This window comes from Ambystoma mexicanum, chromosome 6p, assembly GCF_040938575.1.
Source record: "Ambystoma mexicanum isolate Mex_15411 chromosome 6p, UKY_AmexF1_1, whole genome shotgun sequence".
Lineage (NCBI taxonomy): Eukaryota > Metazoa > Chordata > Amphibia > Caudata > Ambystomatidae > Ambystoma > Ambystoma mexicanum.
Window position 1 is genome coordinate 693,386,331 of NC_090935.1, and position 17,053 is coordinate 693,403,383.

Sequence of the window (17,053 nt, forward strand, 5' to 3'; positions counted from 1 at the left end):
AGAGTTGTGGGATGTTTCAACCCACGCTTCCAAGCCCTACAACATCATTGTGCTTTACTGACATGGGAAACATCATAATGGCTGCCGGAAAGCATGCTGCTGGCCAGAAATGACCAGAAAGTGCACAGTGAGAAACTGACAGACAGGCTGCCATCTTCCTTGGCCTCTGTCAGTGTTAATACAGGAGATCATTGCCAGCCCCATCCTTTGGCTGCCCACAGAACAAAAGCAGACAAAGGAATACAGAGCTGTTCAACAATTCATTTTCTTGATTGTCAAAATTGCTAAAATCATGGGCATAAAACCACCAAAAAAATCCAACTTCTGGTTGGGTGTTCTACATTACTCTCCTGCAGAATCCACATCAATACAATGTTACCAAGGATTATATGCTATCAAGTAAAATCCCTTTTTGAAATGTATTAATTTAAGGCAGCTGTCAAAAATGGGTGCAATACCGGTCCCACCACTGACCGTTGCTAGCAATCTAAATTCTGACAGAAGACTTGTATTTCAGGAGCTAAACAGTGAACCTGAGTTAGCTGGGACTTCAAAGGCTTACTTGTCCATGAGAAGTCTTCACACCTGGTCATCTCAGCAAGAAAGCAGGAAATCACAAGGTTCTGTTATTCAAATGGAGAGTGGCACCCTGGACTGATGCCCTGCTAGCAGGAAAAAAAAGACAAAGGATTCCTTTAGCTGAATAGGGTATGCTGATTTTGGGTGTGAACTGTCAACACTGCTCTGGGGGAAGGCAAGACCTCTGATCTCTGAGTCAAGCCAAGTTTCTAGGGGCGGGGACAAACCAATGGGTGTACTGCAGTGGAGGCAAATGTATGTTTTATTAAATTGCTTATAAAATATTGTATCAAGTTGAAAGAAATGTACAATTTGGGGATTCTTAATATGGAAAATGCACCCACGGTTTGAGACTAAGCTGGACGTTGTGGGATATTCTGAGGCCAAGCCCTGTAATTATTAATATTGTAACATCTGTGTTTATGCTAGAGACCTCAAAACCTACTGTAATATATCCGTGTCAGATTTGATGAAAAAACAATATTGCGAAACCCATCAAAAGCGCAAAATGTTGTCATTTCTGAACCCAAGCTCGTAGAAACATGTGACTTGAACCGAACTGTAACTTAAGCAATCTGTCATGGAATTTAGGTAATATTAACAAGTTGTGTATCTTGTAATTATGTGTTTTATGAAAAAGAAGATATGCTGTATGGACACAAAGGGGAGTGTCCTTTCCTTGAGCCATAAACAGGACCCCTGATGACTCATTCTAACTCACAACTCCGTTCTCCAGTCAGATCACAATAAATCCTTTAACCTATCAAATCCCCAGAGGGTTGGGCATAGAAAGTCAGCCTTCCCACCCACTTTCAAAAGACATAAAAAGAGCCACTGAGACCCAGATAGGGACATTCATTTTCCACCCTTCAATCAATTTCTGCGCAGCACACTGCCCGACCATATCCAGAACTTAGACTCCAGATAGACTCCAGAATCTTAAGCAAGGGCCTAACCCAAAAGCTGAACTCTTCTCAGCAGGCCTCAGAATCCAGCAGCCTAACCAAACTATTCAACAGCCGGGCGAGCTGTTTGATTCTGGCTAGAACCATATCCAGACGAAGAAAGCAGAGCTGTATCCAGACCCAGACCAGACCGCCGTGCAGTGCCGATAGCAGACGCAAACCAGACCGCTGTGAGCAGAACCAGTGCGAGAGACCGTCCCGTGGCGAGAGAACCCCAGCCCAAACCTGACAAGATCTGTGACAAGGTCATCCCTGTTTATCTAAGCTTGCTGAGGGGAACTGGAATTTGAACTGCATTTTGATTGTATTCCTGAAAACCTGTGGGCCCTCATTTCCATCTCCTCATATTGCATAGAGGGGGAGTGAGTTGTCACAAAGGAAAAAGTGATCAGATTATCTCTTGTTGAAACCATATCCAGTTTATTTCTGTGCTGCATTCTTTCCATCATTGTTTTTCCTTGAAACCATACAAAGTATTCTCTGCTACCTTGTCCTTTCTATACCAACCCCAAGTAATTAAAGAATTGTGCTACTGTAATATTATCCATTGTTGATCACTGTCATATTCATAAGCGTGCTACCAAATATTAGTTTATTCATAAAAGTGTGACATACATATATTGTTTAAGTTTTTCAATAAACCATTTCATTTGCAAAACAAACCTACTTCTTGGCTCAGTGAGGTCAGGGGGATTGAAAGAGAGGGGTGTTATATAAGGGTTTATCATCCAGATTTAAGAACTTGACATAAACATATATGAATAAGGGCTTCCATTGGGCATCCCAGAGTAGGCATTGACTTAGTTGGAGTGCAGGATGGAAGTCACTTACAGAGTGAAGCGTTGTGATAATAATACCCTGGAAAGGAAGACAAGTATTATCTTAGGGACAAGGTCGTAGAGAGTAAAGTGAATTGAAATATACCAAATCAAGAGGCGTAGCAACCTTAAGTCCTGAAAATATCAAAAAGGATACTGCAAAACTCAAAAAAGATGTAAAGAACCCTTAAAGTGAGATCCTAAAGAAAGAGGAATACTCACCTGTTCATTTGAAGAAATACAGAGACTGATCAAAGAAGTAACACAAGGATATTTAAGGAGCATATACTGATCTATAGACTGATGCTTGAATCTTCTAAGGAAAAATGTGTCCTTCTTCAACCCTAAGTCAGTTTAAATAGTGGTTTGTCCATTAGAGTAGTTTTGACAGCTGACTTAAATATTTGGACTTCCACTGATAAGCACCTTAGTTAGAAAGTTAGGTAGGGACCATCCATAGTTATAAGGAAAGCTAGGTGTTATAATGCTTATTTGAATAAACCATACTGAAACATGTCATATGATAGTCTACCTCCTTTTTCTGACCCGCCACACAACATAGATGTTTAAATGATCATGAATTCATTAATTTATGATGATTTACTGTGTACTGACCATCAGGTATTGGGCTTCTTGAGATTTTCATTGAACTGTAATTTGTTCTATGGATTAGAAATATTTTTTTTTCATGATTTCTGTTTGTGAAAGGTTTAATGTAAACTAGGTCACAGCAAATACATTATAACAAAAGAAATTGACAACCAGTTAAACCTTCTTGAGACTCAACCAGTACAGGCCATAATCAAGTACTTAATTCCAGCTGAGAACTCAAGTAAAATAAAAAGATAATAACAATTGTCATGCAATTTCTTAATGGCACACAATACAGAAGAAGACTGAACCATGCACCCATAATTACATGGAATTCACCATACAGCAACTCAAAGATGGCCCAACAAATGCAAAACTAAACAACAAACCATCAACCTCCTTTTCAATGCCAGATCAATGTGTATTATACTTGTACACAAGACAAGAACTTGAGAAATGTTTCACTGACATTCTGTTTATGACAGATACTATGCTGATAAATAAGTGTGCGCCCAGCATGAATTAATCAATTCTAACATTCTTCACAGTGACTTTCGGCAACCACACTATTTAGAATAGAGCAGAAATGACTACAGACAATAGGAATACATTTATTCAACTACAACAGAATGACAATTATTCATGTGAAAATGCAACATCCCCTGCACAGCAAAAGTCACCTTAGAGCAGAACCTATAATACAACCCTAAGTTGCAGAAATGTTCTTCTGATGAAGTTGCTACGCACTCCATGGAATGTGATTATCTATTAGTAACCGACGCAGCACGTAAAATTAAAAGCGCCATTTGCCTATTGGTCTGTTTCCAAGCCTTACCTGCTGGTAATCCTGCTCATGTCGCACTGCATCCCTCACACCGGTCCTCGCCTTACTTCTGTAATTTTTTAGGCGGCCATGGAAAGGGTAAAGGATCTACATGCAATCCCTTCTCCCTGTTCCGCGATGGCCATTTCTTTTGTTTACCTTTTATTACATGTGAGCCAATAGCCACCATGGAAAGGGAGAAGGGATTACATGTAGTCCCTTTCCCCCTTCATTGGCGGCCATTTTTTTAATATGGCAGCCACAGAAAGAGAAAACTGACTACTTTTTTCTGCTTGTGCCTGCCATTTAATGTAACTTTTTTAATCCACCAATAGTACCCCGGTCTAATGGGCAGGAGAGCTTATGGCAATAAGCCCCTCAACTGCGGGACATTACTACATAAATTAATGCCCCCGGGCCTTTGTAATTATGGCCCCGGGGCCATTAACCTGTGCGGTAATGGCCTGCAGTCTCAGGGCTTATTGCCTAATTAATTTTGGGTCAGATGATATATAGTTGAATATAAAGCCCACATCTTTAGTTAGGTTCCTATCAGCAAACTTAGAAGTTCTACAACTCAAATAGCTATTCATAGGAAACATCCACAGCAAGAAATACATTGGATGGGATGATCAGCAAATACAATTTCATCAGAGTAGCTCCCATGGTAGTTCTCACAAGAGACACAGACCTTGCAATAAGTTTCAAGATTGTCAAACTTAGTATTTCTCTTACCAACAAACACAGCACGACATCAACCCGGGCCAAGAAAAAAATCAAATACTAAGCAAGAGGACTTACTCACATCTCTGGACACCACAACGCCCTTCACAAATAGATAACCAAAACAATGGACAAGCTTGCACAAAATAAAATGTTCCAATACACGTGAAATATCTCATAGCAAGACAATACTCCAAAACCAAAATGAGAACAATCATATATAATAGACTAAAGAAAAACTATGAGAGTGATTGCAACATTGACAAGATAACCTACTAATGATTATTATGGAGCTAAACTAAGGAAATATTGAATTCTAAAAAATATACTATTCTAGCAGATTTGAGAAAGCAAAACATTCACAAAAGTGAAAATGTTCAAATGACAAAAGAACTCAGGAACCCACTTTCCTGCCTGAACAAACCCATACAAAGCCTCTGTGACACCATCTGATCTAATTTCTTCAACACATTATTTCAAGTACGTGTTGACCTGGAGAACACACAGTTTTCTCCTAACCATGAGAACACAACACTCTTAATTCAAATCATTTCACGGAAAGCGTACAGATTGAAAACATGTTGCCGTACATTCAGAAGTATTCCTTGATACTAATGAACACCATCAATCTTCCAGTATGACTAGAAGGCTGATATGCTCGACACAAATGCATGCTACAGCAATGAGAAATTACCCAGCTCTTCAGAGTCCTAGTCAGAACATATATTGAACATGGAATCACCTCAAAAGGCAAAAGAAACAGACCTTAGAAGTTCTACAACTAATACAGCTATTGAGAGGACACACCCACAGCAAGATATACATTAGATGGGATGAGTAGCTCCAACCCTTGTTCTCCCAAAGGACACTGAACTTGCAATAACTTTCTAGATCCTCATCTTTACTGTTTCTCTCCCCAAACTTAGCAAGACATCAACCATGGCCAAGAAAACATCAAATACTAATCAAGGGGACTTACATCCTTGGACAATACAAATTCCTTCACAAATAGATATCCAAAACAATGGACAATCTTGCACCAAATGAAATGTTCCACTACTATGCGAAATAACTCAGAGCAAAATGATACTCCAAAACCAAAATGAGCTCAAACAAATAAAACAAAATAAAGAAAAAAAATGACAGTGATTGCAACATTGACAAGATAACCTACTAATGATTATTGTTAATCTGGACTAAGGAAACATTGAAATCCAACAAGTCTACTATGCCTGCAGAATTGAGAAAGCAAAATACCCACAAAAGTGAAAATGTTCAAATGATAAAGGAACTCAGGAACCCACTATCCTGCCTGAACAACCCCACACAACACCTCTGTGACACATCTGATCTAATTTCTTCAACAGCTTATCTGAAGACCCTGATGACCAGGAGCACACACAGATTTCCCCTGACCACAGCAACACAATAGTCTTAATTTACACAAATGTACAGATTGAAAACATTGTGTGCTACATTGAGAAGAATTTCTCGATACTAATCAACACCTTCAATCTCAATCTGCCAGTGTGATGAGAAGGCTGATACACTCCACATAAAAGCATGCCACAACAATGTGAGATTACCCAACTCTTCAGAGTCCTAGTCAGAAGATATATTGAACACGGAATCATCACAAGAGGCAAGAAAACAGCTTACATTAAGCCATTCCTTAAAATGTTAACCACTAATCCAAGTGAACCTGCCAAATTATTGCCAAATCACCAATCTTCCTTATTCAGCTAAAATCATTGGAAAACACATTAACAGATACATTTCCATGTGTAGTCTTAAAACATCCTACTTTAATCACAGCTAGGGTTCAGACAAATATAACAGAACCTACCCTTTCAGATAATTAGGGCAACCTTAAAAACAACACAGTGAGACATATCGAGTGCCATCATCCTTCTGGGCATCTCAGCCACCTTTAACACATTCAGCTTTCAAATACTGATCAACAGACTACCTGGCACATGGTGGAGCACAGAAGGTTAAGTTGGTTCTCTATATTTCTCCAAGACAGAATGGAAAGAGCTTAAATGTCATCCTGGACAAATAGAAATATTAGCCTGCTAAACCACACTTCAATATACTTGGAATCCATTTTCACCTCTTGGAAGACATTGAGAATGCATACGATGCAGCTGCAAGAATATGATTGAGGTTGAAAAAAGGGAAAATATCACCCCAGCACTTTCTGCCCTTTATTGCTGAATTGAAGGCACACATTAAAATAATCTGTATCATCACTGCAAACTTCTTCGGCCCAGATGTAATCCTGGAGAAATTCCCCATTAATCCTTTCAGAAGGGCATTGCAGTCAACCAAGGCTAACCTAGTGAAGGTCATGTAGCAAAGATAAAAAGCAGAATCAGACTGCCTTTGTGTGATGGCTGTCAGCCTCTGAAATACCATGTCTTAATGACTCTACATACAGGAAGACTACATGACCTTTCTGGAGCTGTTGACAAACTGGCTGCAAACTCTATCAAGGAATGGCATGACTCCCAACTCACGTGAAGCTAAAATATTGGACACTGCGGATACACCATCTCATCACCATGATGTCCGGCTGAATCTCACATCATCACCACATACAGTGGATAAACAGTTGTGAACATAGATACCTCCATCAAACTAAATATGATATCTCCTTGAGGAGAGCCTCAAATACCAGAAAATGGGGAAGAACGCGTGTTGCCATTGTTTATGCTATGATAAATACACAATGCAAAACTGGGCATGAATCACTTGACACCAACATGAACCAGAGACCACACCCTTTTCACAATGATTATGTGAGCCTCGGGTACCTAAAAACAATGAAAAATAAATATTTGTAAGGGGGTGCACTGTTGTGTGGCTACCAGATGGCGACCATCATCTAAAAGGGCAGATGCCCGCACACAATATCCATTCATTATTCTCCTTATAGAACATTGACTGTTTTTGCTTTGCCAAGATTCATACTCAGTATACACCAAACACCTACATGGTCGCTTCTCACATCCTGAAGCTGCACCAGAGAGGTGATATGCTGATGACAGCTGTGCTGAGGGTCCCAGCATATATACAGGTTCAGGTCAAGGATCTGGAGCATTGGAGCTGTAGCTGCCCAGGTGCGCTGGTTGGCAGGGTGAGTACGCCTTCTGATGGTGACAGGGTCTAAGAGTGCAACGGTTTGTGGTGTCTGCACATAACGAGTGCAGGATTGGGTGCCATAGAGAGTGAGCCATGGCTCCCATGCTGATCAGTGGGATCATGGACCACTGCACCTGTGCTGATATCTGCATGTGCTGTGATAATGGCACACGCTGGAGGAGGGTATTATTTTAACTTGCCGTGGCAGCCGTGTTCCTAACTGACAGTGGTGCCTCTTCGCTCCATGAGAAGGAGATGGTCCTTGGCCTCGTGGTATGTGAGTCACTGGGCCTGACCCATTTTGTGGCCCTGATATTCTTACTGGACTGGGGACTTGTATTGCTTTAGGGCACACAACAGTGTTGATTAGTGAGCACGTGCAGTGATGAAAAGTGTTGGCACAGAGAAAATGCAAAGATATTGCCTTCCTGATGTGTGCTACCCAACACCTAACAAATGTGTGTTGATGCTGATGGCATAATTCCACTGCATTCTTATCCACCCTAAGGCGAGGCCGGCAGAGGGGGCAAGAGAGAATATTAGATGGACTCACTATACCCACGTCAAGACCTGGAAACCTGCTTTTCCCCCTGCAATGTTCAGCCCACTAACCGGCATCAGCCCTCAGTACCCACTTCTAAAGCAATGGCGACCAAGGCCAACTCCTCGAAGAAACACGCCAAACTGGATGGCTATGCCAAAATGTTGTTGCATGCTGCGAGTCCCGCTGCACAGAAACCACATAACAATATTGAGGATGCAGAAGATCCTATTACAATGGCCTTATGCAACCTACAGGTGCCAACATGGATAATCTCTCAGCAAATGTTGACACATCCAATGCCAAAATCGAAAAGCTATGCACCAGGATCGCATAAACTAAGCAGAGAATCTCTAAGTCAGAGGATCTTATTACAAGTCTGGAGGTGGCAGTGACGATCGGCCATGAGTCTTGTTTCTAATTGTAAGCTGATGGGCAAGATGTGATCCTCTGGGGTTTGTAATGGTTTCCCTTAGGTATATTACCTGGAACATATATGGGTTAAATAACCCGATCAAGACTCACAAGGGGCTCTCATGTCTCCGGCGACATAACGCAAATGTTATATTATTGCAGCAAATGCACCGCATGAAACATGCTCAAATATTTGTCAACAGGGAGTGGGTGACCTTTGGCTGGTATGCCAGCTATTCTACATACTCAGGGGGTGTTTACTTTAATGCATAACAATATTGATGTTAAATTGTATGAGGTTGTAACGGATCCAGAAGGCATATATGTTATCACGGTTGGACGTGTTTATGGAGTGAACACATTGACAATAAATGTCTACGCACACAATATAGATGACCCTGCATTCTATCAGATCCTGTTTGTTAGGTGTACATTGTATGCCAGCTACGAAATGGTGATGGGAGGGGTTACGTCCACAGCAGCTGAAACTGTTGGATACGTTCTCTCTGCTCGCACTACTTTCAGCTCATACATTGAATAGCTTTGCGGTGGATGGACTGACCATCAATCAATGGCTCCACAAACGAAGCAGAACAAATCTACCATGACATGTTGTATATCTCCACCAAACCTAGAGATATCTGGTGTTGTTTCAGCTGTTATTTAACGGAGAAAGCTGCACCTGACGACCATTCTGATGGCTCTTGAATATACATAGCCTTGGCCACTTGGTACTGCTAATTTGCAGCTAGCTGCCTTTTTTGATTTCCGGTTTCTACCAGTATACTGAATGTTGTAATGTAAACAATTCATATAAGTACCCTGAAATCGAAGGTACAGCATAATCTTATGTTCTTGTCAATGAGGCACTAAAATTGAGCAGCCGTATGTTTATTTTGTTGTATTTCAGATGTTGCAATGACCCGCATAGATACATGTATAGGTCTACTTTCATAAAGAGGCAAAATGACAGAGCAACGGACCCACCAACCATTCATCACAGCCAAAAACTAAATACCCGAACTGCCCCTCAACTATATCATCAACAATATGGACTCAAGCTCTAGAAATCTCTGAAATGCCATGCCTAGACAACTGCACGTAAAGGAGGGTCACTTGACTTTTAAAGGATTGATGAAAACTTGGCTGTTGCCCAAAGCTTAATACGGAATATCATGACTGCCACCTCATGGGATGCCAACATATAAGAATATATGGATTTGTCCCTTGAGCACTAATGCATACAGTGGCATCCGAAAATCATCACTGAGAAAAGAAACAGGATCCCAGACACCCCACCGATTTCAATATATTTCAGTAAAAACTTAGAATCACATCTGTCTATAAGTATGGAGACCCCCAGATACAATCAAATAAGCACGGTCACATTGTGGTACTGGTTGTTCTGTACACACCACTACATAGCTAGGAATACATCCCCAAACTGGACCCGTATGGAAAATCCTTCCAGTTTCCAAATTGCCACGTGGAAATGGGAATCTCAGAACTACGAACGAATAAGCCTGACCAGCTCTTAATCCAAATGCTGGGCAAAATGGCATAACCAAGTGTGCACCCACCAACCAGTCATTCGTCAATTACCAGATTTTCGAATCAACACTCAGCTACTGCAAAATGCAAGACAACTTTACCCAGGAATCGAGATGGGATTTGCAAGAGAGCATATTTTACTACATATATTTTTTAAGTTGGGAGCAAACATATTTTATAGGGACTACATGAGTAATTCATATTCCTAACGGATGTACTATTTGATGAGTAAAAATATATGTGAATCTCCCTGTCGCACGGCGGGAATGAAAAATAACGTGGGGTGTACATGTACGTCATGGAGACAGATAGAACAAAAGCCAAATGCAGCTGTTTTGTATACCCCCTCCTTCCTGTGATAGATATCTCTGGGGTACCACTTACTAGTCAAAAGGGACAGTGCATGAAGAGGTTTGGGTTGTCTCAATTCCAGGATGTATTTACCCAAGAACAGTTTATCACCTTGGACACGTCTATAGAATTGGGAGGGGAGGTACATCATCATTGGAGGTATTCTTATGGTTTAGACTCAGGAACTTCTTAAAAGTCTTATTTGCCACATTCCCAAAATCGCCGAAATTGCACCATTACTTCACAGTGCAATAGTAATGGAGGGTAATAGGAAATGAGTCTCCAATGTATATGAAAGCATTATAGAGAAGAAGGTGGGATGGTCCGAAGCGGCACGTATGAAGTGGAAACGCTTGTTGGGTTGTCCGATTCCTGGGGAGAAATGGCATTACCTTTGTGCGTAGACTAGGAAAGAATCTCACAGTGGCCAAAACATATTATTGCACTTTAAAAACCTTCATCACAAATGTATTACACGGCAGCAAGTATCCACAGATTCTTTCTGGACAGTTCTGAGGAGTGCATGTGATGCGCACAATCTCCAGCCACTTTTGTACATTTGACTTGGCACTGCCCGCCAGGCATCCGTTTTTGGAACGAGGTGTTCAAGATGTTGGGAGACATTGCTGGACAGCAGATAAAAACCTCACCATTAGTGGCACTCCGAGGGTACACGAAGAACATATCAGCTGACGTGCAGCATTTAGCAGCGTTATTACTGGAGCTGGCAAAGAGGTGAGTGGCAATGTCCTGGGGAAGGGGTCTCTGCCTTCGCGTGATCAATGGATGAAGGCTATAATGTACTGCCATGAGAAAGAGTGGGGCTAGAGGCTCATGTCCCATCCGAGTGTCAAACCTACAGATATATGGACCTGGTTATAGGTCAAGGTTCGACTCAAAAGGATGGAAATACAATAGGGTCGAATCAAAAGGACCGAAAACAAAAGGGTCGATTTTTTATTTTTTGGGGGGGGGGTCCCCCCCCAAATCACCGTTTTTGGTTTAAAAACCCATTTTTTTCCTATACGGAAACCCCAAAAAAAATTACATTAAAAAAAAGAATTCGACCCTTTGGTTTTCGGTCCTATTGACTCAACCCTATTGCATTCAATCCTTTTGGTTTCAAACCTTTGACCGGACACCTATGGGGCCCACATAACATGTATTTCATAGCAAGATCACAAGGAATAACCATCGACTCTGATTTGGACAATGATAAAGTGTAAACCAAGTATGATTTATCACAATGTATGTCTGGATTATCGCTCATGAACTGGACATTTTGGAAATGTTGTATTTGTTTGTATTTACATAAAATAATAAAGAGAATTATAAAAACAATACATATCAATGTTAAAATATGCTGCCAGAAATCTAAATCCACCAACCATGTGATTACAAAAACTGACTAAAGGCAACTACAAATGTGGTCAATGCTCAATGTGCAAGTACTCAGACAACGCAAGAATTACTGTTCCCAAACCCAATGGCACTATTCACACCATTAAGCAATTCATCAACTGTAATAGCAAATTTGTTATATATATCATTAAGTGCCCGTGCAACAAGCTATACATTGGAAGTACCATAAGAAAACTTAAAATCAGAATCAGCGAACATATTCGGGCAATTATCAACCAGGATTTAAGATCTCCGCTAGCCACCCACTTTCACCAAACACATCAACCGACTCAGATCAACCAACTTAAATTCTTTGGAATTGTCAAACTTAAACCTGCCCCCCGAGGAGGCAATATGGAACAAAATTAAGACAGCAAGATGCTCGCTGGATCTGTTTACTGGAGACCTGCAATACTGGTTTAAACAGCGACCAGGAACTATGTCACTTTTTGTAAAGCATATGATCAGACTGATTTATCAATACCAGCAACTAACTATCACTGCCTCAGCGAACCTGGAAACAATTACATGTTATTTCATTTTTTCACCTTCCATATTTTCACTCCTTGTCAATCACCATGTCCTGCCCATCCTGTTCCCCGTCACCATCTTCATTTCACCATTGATCTCCTCTAACTACATGACTCTCTTTAATGGCCTACACATGTCAACAGCAAACATGTTTTACGCCAATACCAGGCTCATTTCACTTCATTCCATTAGGACTACTAGGACTATATGATTCTCATGAAATAGTCCACATACTTTTTTTGAGCATGTCTTGTGCCCCCCCTTTTTTATCACTATTTAATTGCCTTATGACCCTATCAACCGTGTCCATTAATAAATAAAAAAATTCTCTCCATCACTTCTCTTCTGGACCTTACGATTACATATCACATGATAAGTGCTCGAGCATACCACTCATCTATCTTAGCCACCACCAGGCCAAGCACTTATTGTGATTCATATCATGCACATTTACCCGTTTTTTTCTCATTGCAATATTGCTTAAATCATCAGGATGTTCATTTTGAATTCGTTCAAATCGCTATATTTATTCAAACAATAATGCTTTAGCAGCAGCACATCTGCCACACAAGAAAGACCGTTGAAGCGCGGCTATGCGTGGGCGCGATGTTGTCATCGTGCAAAAACGTGTGTGCGCGTGACATCATCGTGCTCGCATCGCCCCGCGTTATGAGCGCTCATAAACAGACTGCATTTTGGCAGAACAGCAGCAGAATCCGAATGGGAAGGACCTCCATTCTCACAGTGGTAAGCAGCTCATCTACCAGCTGATTGCTGGATAAGCTCAACCTTGACCTAAGCTAACCATTCTTTGCCACCAATCTTTAACAGCCTATTGCTCCTTTTTTGACACCTAACCTGTCCATCTGGTCTTCTATTCCCATAATAGTGTTCACTTACCGCTAATTATTTAATTCATTCTTTCTACTTGAAGCCTATATATTTTCCAGTTTTACTTCTACCAGTAACTGGACAAAGATTTTGATGTAGCCAATGCACACACCTAGCTATTCACATTGGAATTTAGTAAATGTAATACTGTCATGCCAGTTTCATCAAACAAGTATCCTCAAGCACTCATGTTCTAATTATTACAGAAAAGATTTTGTGCTAAAGACCAAGACACACTCTTTCTGATCAAGCGGATATCACCATATTGATATTATTGACCTCATAAAAATGTAAGTACTATCTCTGCCATACTTTTTTGACACTATATTGAGCTGCAATGTCAAATTCAGCACAAGACCCAATGCTCCCCCATATCTGACCTCCACTTTTTTGACTGTTCAAAGTTATATATTTAACCGAAGCACAGGTGTATAAATTGGTGTAATAACAAATTACATTCGAACAATGATGTAACATTTTAAGTGCCACTGAACGTTTTAGGCGGTTACATTTGTAAAAAGAAAATCACAGCATATGAAGCGCCTTCAGCTGTGAACTGTGAACTGTTGAACCTCCACACCATTTAACCTAGTGTGAGGTACGCTGGAAATCAACATGTAATTGGCGTTTTAACACAGGGCTAATCCAATGACTCCACATGCCAAACGACCACCAGCATTGCCAGTAACAAGGCTTTCATTGTTTCCACCTTTTCCCAAGTCATCCACTTTCTCATGAACCACAAGACTGCGTCCAATAATGCTGTTGGACCCGCTTAGGGAGATAACCTTGTCATCAAATTTAATTTCTGCTACACCACCGTCATTCGCCGTGACATTGCCAAGGTCACCAACATGCCTTACTGCATCTTCAGGCGCTCCATCGGTTTGATTTTGTGGGTTGAAGTGTGGTCCTGCACTCACACACCCATTTTGTTATCGCCAAAAGCATGGATATGGAAGCCATGTTTGCCGGGCGTCAAGCCATCTATAGTTCCTTCGACAGTAACTGGTCCACTCTCCTGCTCCTGGGTGAAGTGCACGGTGCCTTTTACAGCCTGGTCGCCCTTCAACATGCACACCGCCTTGACAACCATGATCGCAGTGCTGGAAAAATCAACTGACGACTAGTTTTCCAACAGCACTCCAGACACCACCTTCGATATGCCACAGGCTACGTCACAAACTACTCGGCCAATAGCGACAGCCGCTCTGTAAAAAGACCTCCACTTTTCTCTCCTCTTCCTCTCATACCATCATAGTACCGATTTACCAAACAATCCTCCTGAAGAACCGCCGTGATTTTGCGGCAGGGAAACACGTGTTGAGGAATTGTATTGTTTTGTTCTGCTTCATACTGCCAAGTCGAGTCCATCACAGCACCTGTTTTCCTAAGCAACACTTCAATTTAAGAGTCAATCGTACTCACACCAAAAATCAGGATCGATCAACCATTCAGGCCACAGCCAAATTTATAATTTTCTCTTCGCAACTTTAACTTCGTGACAGTAACTAAGAACATTTCAGGTTTCATCCAATGTGCAACCTTCTCTGAAACCTAGCGAAAGCAACCAAGGACATCTCAAGCCTTAACTAATCTACAACCTTTCTTTTTGAAACCTGGACTGTAATTTCAATACTTAGCGCATACAACTAAGGATACTACAATTTTGAAATTGACTGGATCTTATCACAGCATCAGTGCAAACAAGTCTACCAGGATTTCATCATTGACCTAGTGCAATTTAACTAAGGACAATATATTTGTGTATGGACAAAAAGCTAATTTAAACTAGAACAAGATTTTTTTCTTTCATACATGCTTCAACTTCTGCTTTTTTGTTACTAATTTAAGGCTTGCTTGTCATATATGTGTTTACATCTTAAGACTTGAAATTAAAAACAAAATACCTTTTTGAAATTTACTACTTGCGTCATTACTTAATTTTGAGAAGTGCGACAGGAGGGCCTCTTTCTTTCTTCACTTAGTTTTTTCCTATACAGAAACCCCCAAAAAAATGACATTTAAAAAAAGAAATTCGACCCTTTGGTGTTCGGTCTTATTGACTCGACCCTATTGCATTCAATCCTTTTGGTTTCAAACCTTTGACCGGACACTTATGGGGCCCACATAACATGTATTTCATAGCAAGATCACTAGGAATAACCATCGACTCTGATTTGGACAATGATAAAGTGTAAACCAATTATGTTTCCCTTGCACAAATGTAACCTGTGTGGTGAGTTTTCAGGAATCCTACCTCAATGCAAGCCACAGTATTACATTGAAAGTTCAATTGTTTGAACATGATTTTTGTAATTGTTTGTTTTTTTATCTTTGAAAAGTAAATGGGTTAACTATAGTGCTGAACAAAGTGACAAATACTCAAATGACACAACATACTAGCCCAAATCCGAAGGTAGTTAGGAGTGAAGTGTAAAAAAAGATCAATGTAATCAACACACATGGGCCTCATAATATGGTGGTCGGTGCATGGTAAAAGTGCTGGTAACAACATTTACCAGCACTTTTACCAGTCCAGAAAAACCTACTACTTTGACGGTAGAGATGGAGGTAAATCTGACACCTACTTGCAAAAATCTGCCGGTATACCAGGCACAGTAATAACATTGCCAGTAATCCTGGCAAAATTCCCCCATGGAGAATGGGTATGTACCGATCAAACCGGCACTTGTACTAATAATGTAATTTTCATATAGCACTACACACCCATAGGTCTCAGAGTGCTGAAATAACAGAAGACATTATTATCCCACAGAGTGGTACTCAATTTGTTGACCTTGGAAGGATGAAAGGCTGAGTTCATCCTGCCGGGATTCAAACGTGCCACAGCAGGTTGCACACAGATTCCATGGGCAAGAGCTTAGCTTGCTGTGCTATCTGACTGGTTTGTGACAAGATCCGGTAACACTATTAACATTTGCTGCTATACTATTGGAATTACCAGCAGGAAACCGGCAAATTTGTAATGAGGCCCCGGTCTCATTTGCCCAGAGAATAACTTTTAAATAGATATTAAAATACTAGTATAGCTAGATGGTTATGCCTTTAATATGTGTGGATTCTGTCCACGTTTTGGATATAGTATTCTATCTCAAATCTATTAAATTAATTTGTCATAAGTACGAATATATAAGGAATAAGGACATTCTTATGTATTATTCATTAGGAAAGGCTTTGTAACACCTGATTGAGTTACACTCTTTTTGTCAAAGACTTTACCTCTATTTCAGGGGAAATAACCCAGCCTCAAGAAATGATTATATGTGCTCCAGCAAATCGCGTGTACCCTCCTTGTTTGATTCTTCATGGGAGGTAATTGTCAAACTAGGCAATGCTCCCATGATCGCTACTTTTGACCATTACATGGGTGGAATAAGGGAAGCCTTTCCATTTGAAAATTCATTTATGAAAGACTATCAATGATTATCCCAAGTAAAACAGCTAGACAAACGTTGTTTATTAATAATGTTAGCATGGGTGTGCCTGTTTCAATCACCACTAAATCTGGATTTCAGAAGAGAAAAAGATTGAAGGAAACCTAGGTCGGTTTACTGAGATAAATCAAAGATCAGATGCAGCATGCCCAAAAAGGATTATTTTAACTCTTTCAGCTTGAAGTATCAATTAGTTGATGGGCAGTAGAAAAAAAGGGAAGAACCCACGGCCAGATAGCTACTAAACTGATATTTTTTTGTTCCCTGGTTAT

General features: G+C 40.5%; 1 protein-coding gene and 1 pseudogene across 2 annotated transcripts in view; both read right to left on the reverse strand.

The window, feature by feature from the left end:
- Positions 1-17,053, reverse strand: part of EDIL3 (EGF like repeats and discoidin domains 3) — a 1,821,558-nt gene that overhangs the window by 1,325,401 nt on the left and 479,104 nt on the right. The gene's annotated exons all lie outside the window — the stretch shown is intronic.
- On the reverse strand, positions 13,895-14,504 carry LOC138511725 (superoxide dismutase [Cu-Zn] pseudogene; annotated as a pseudogene).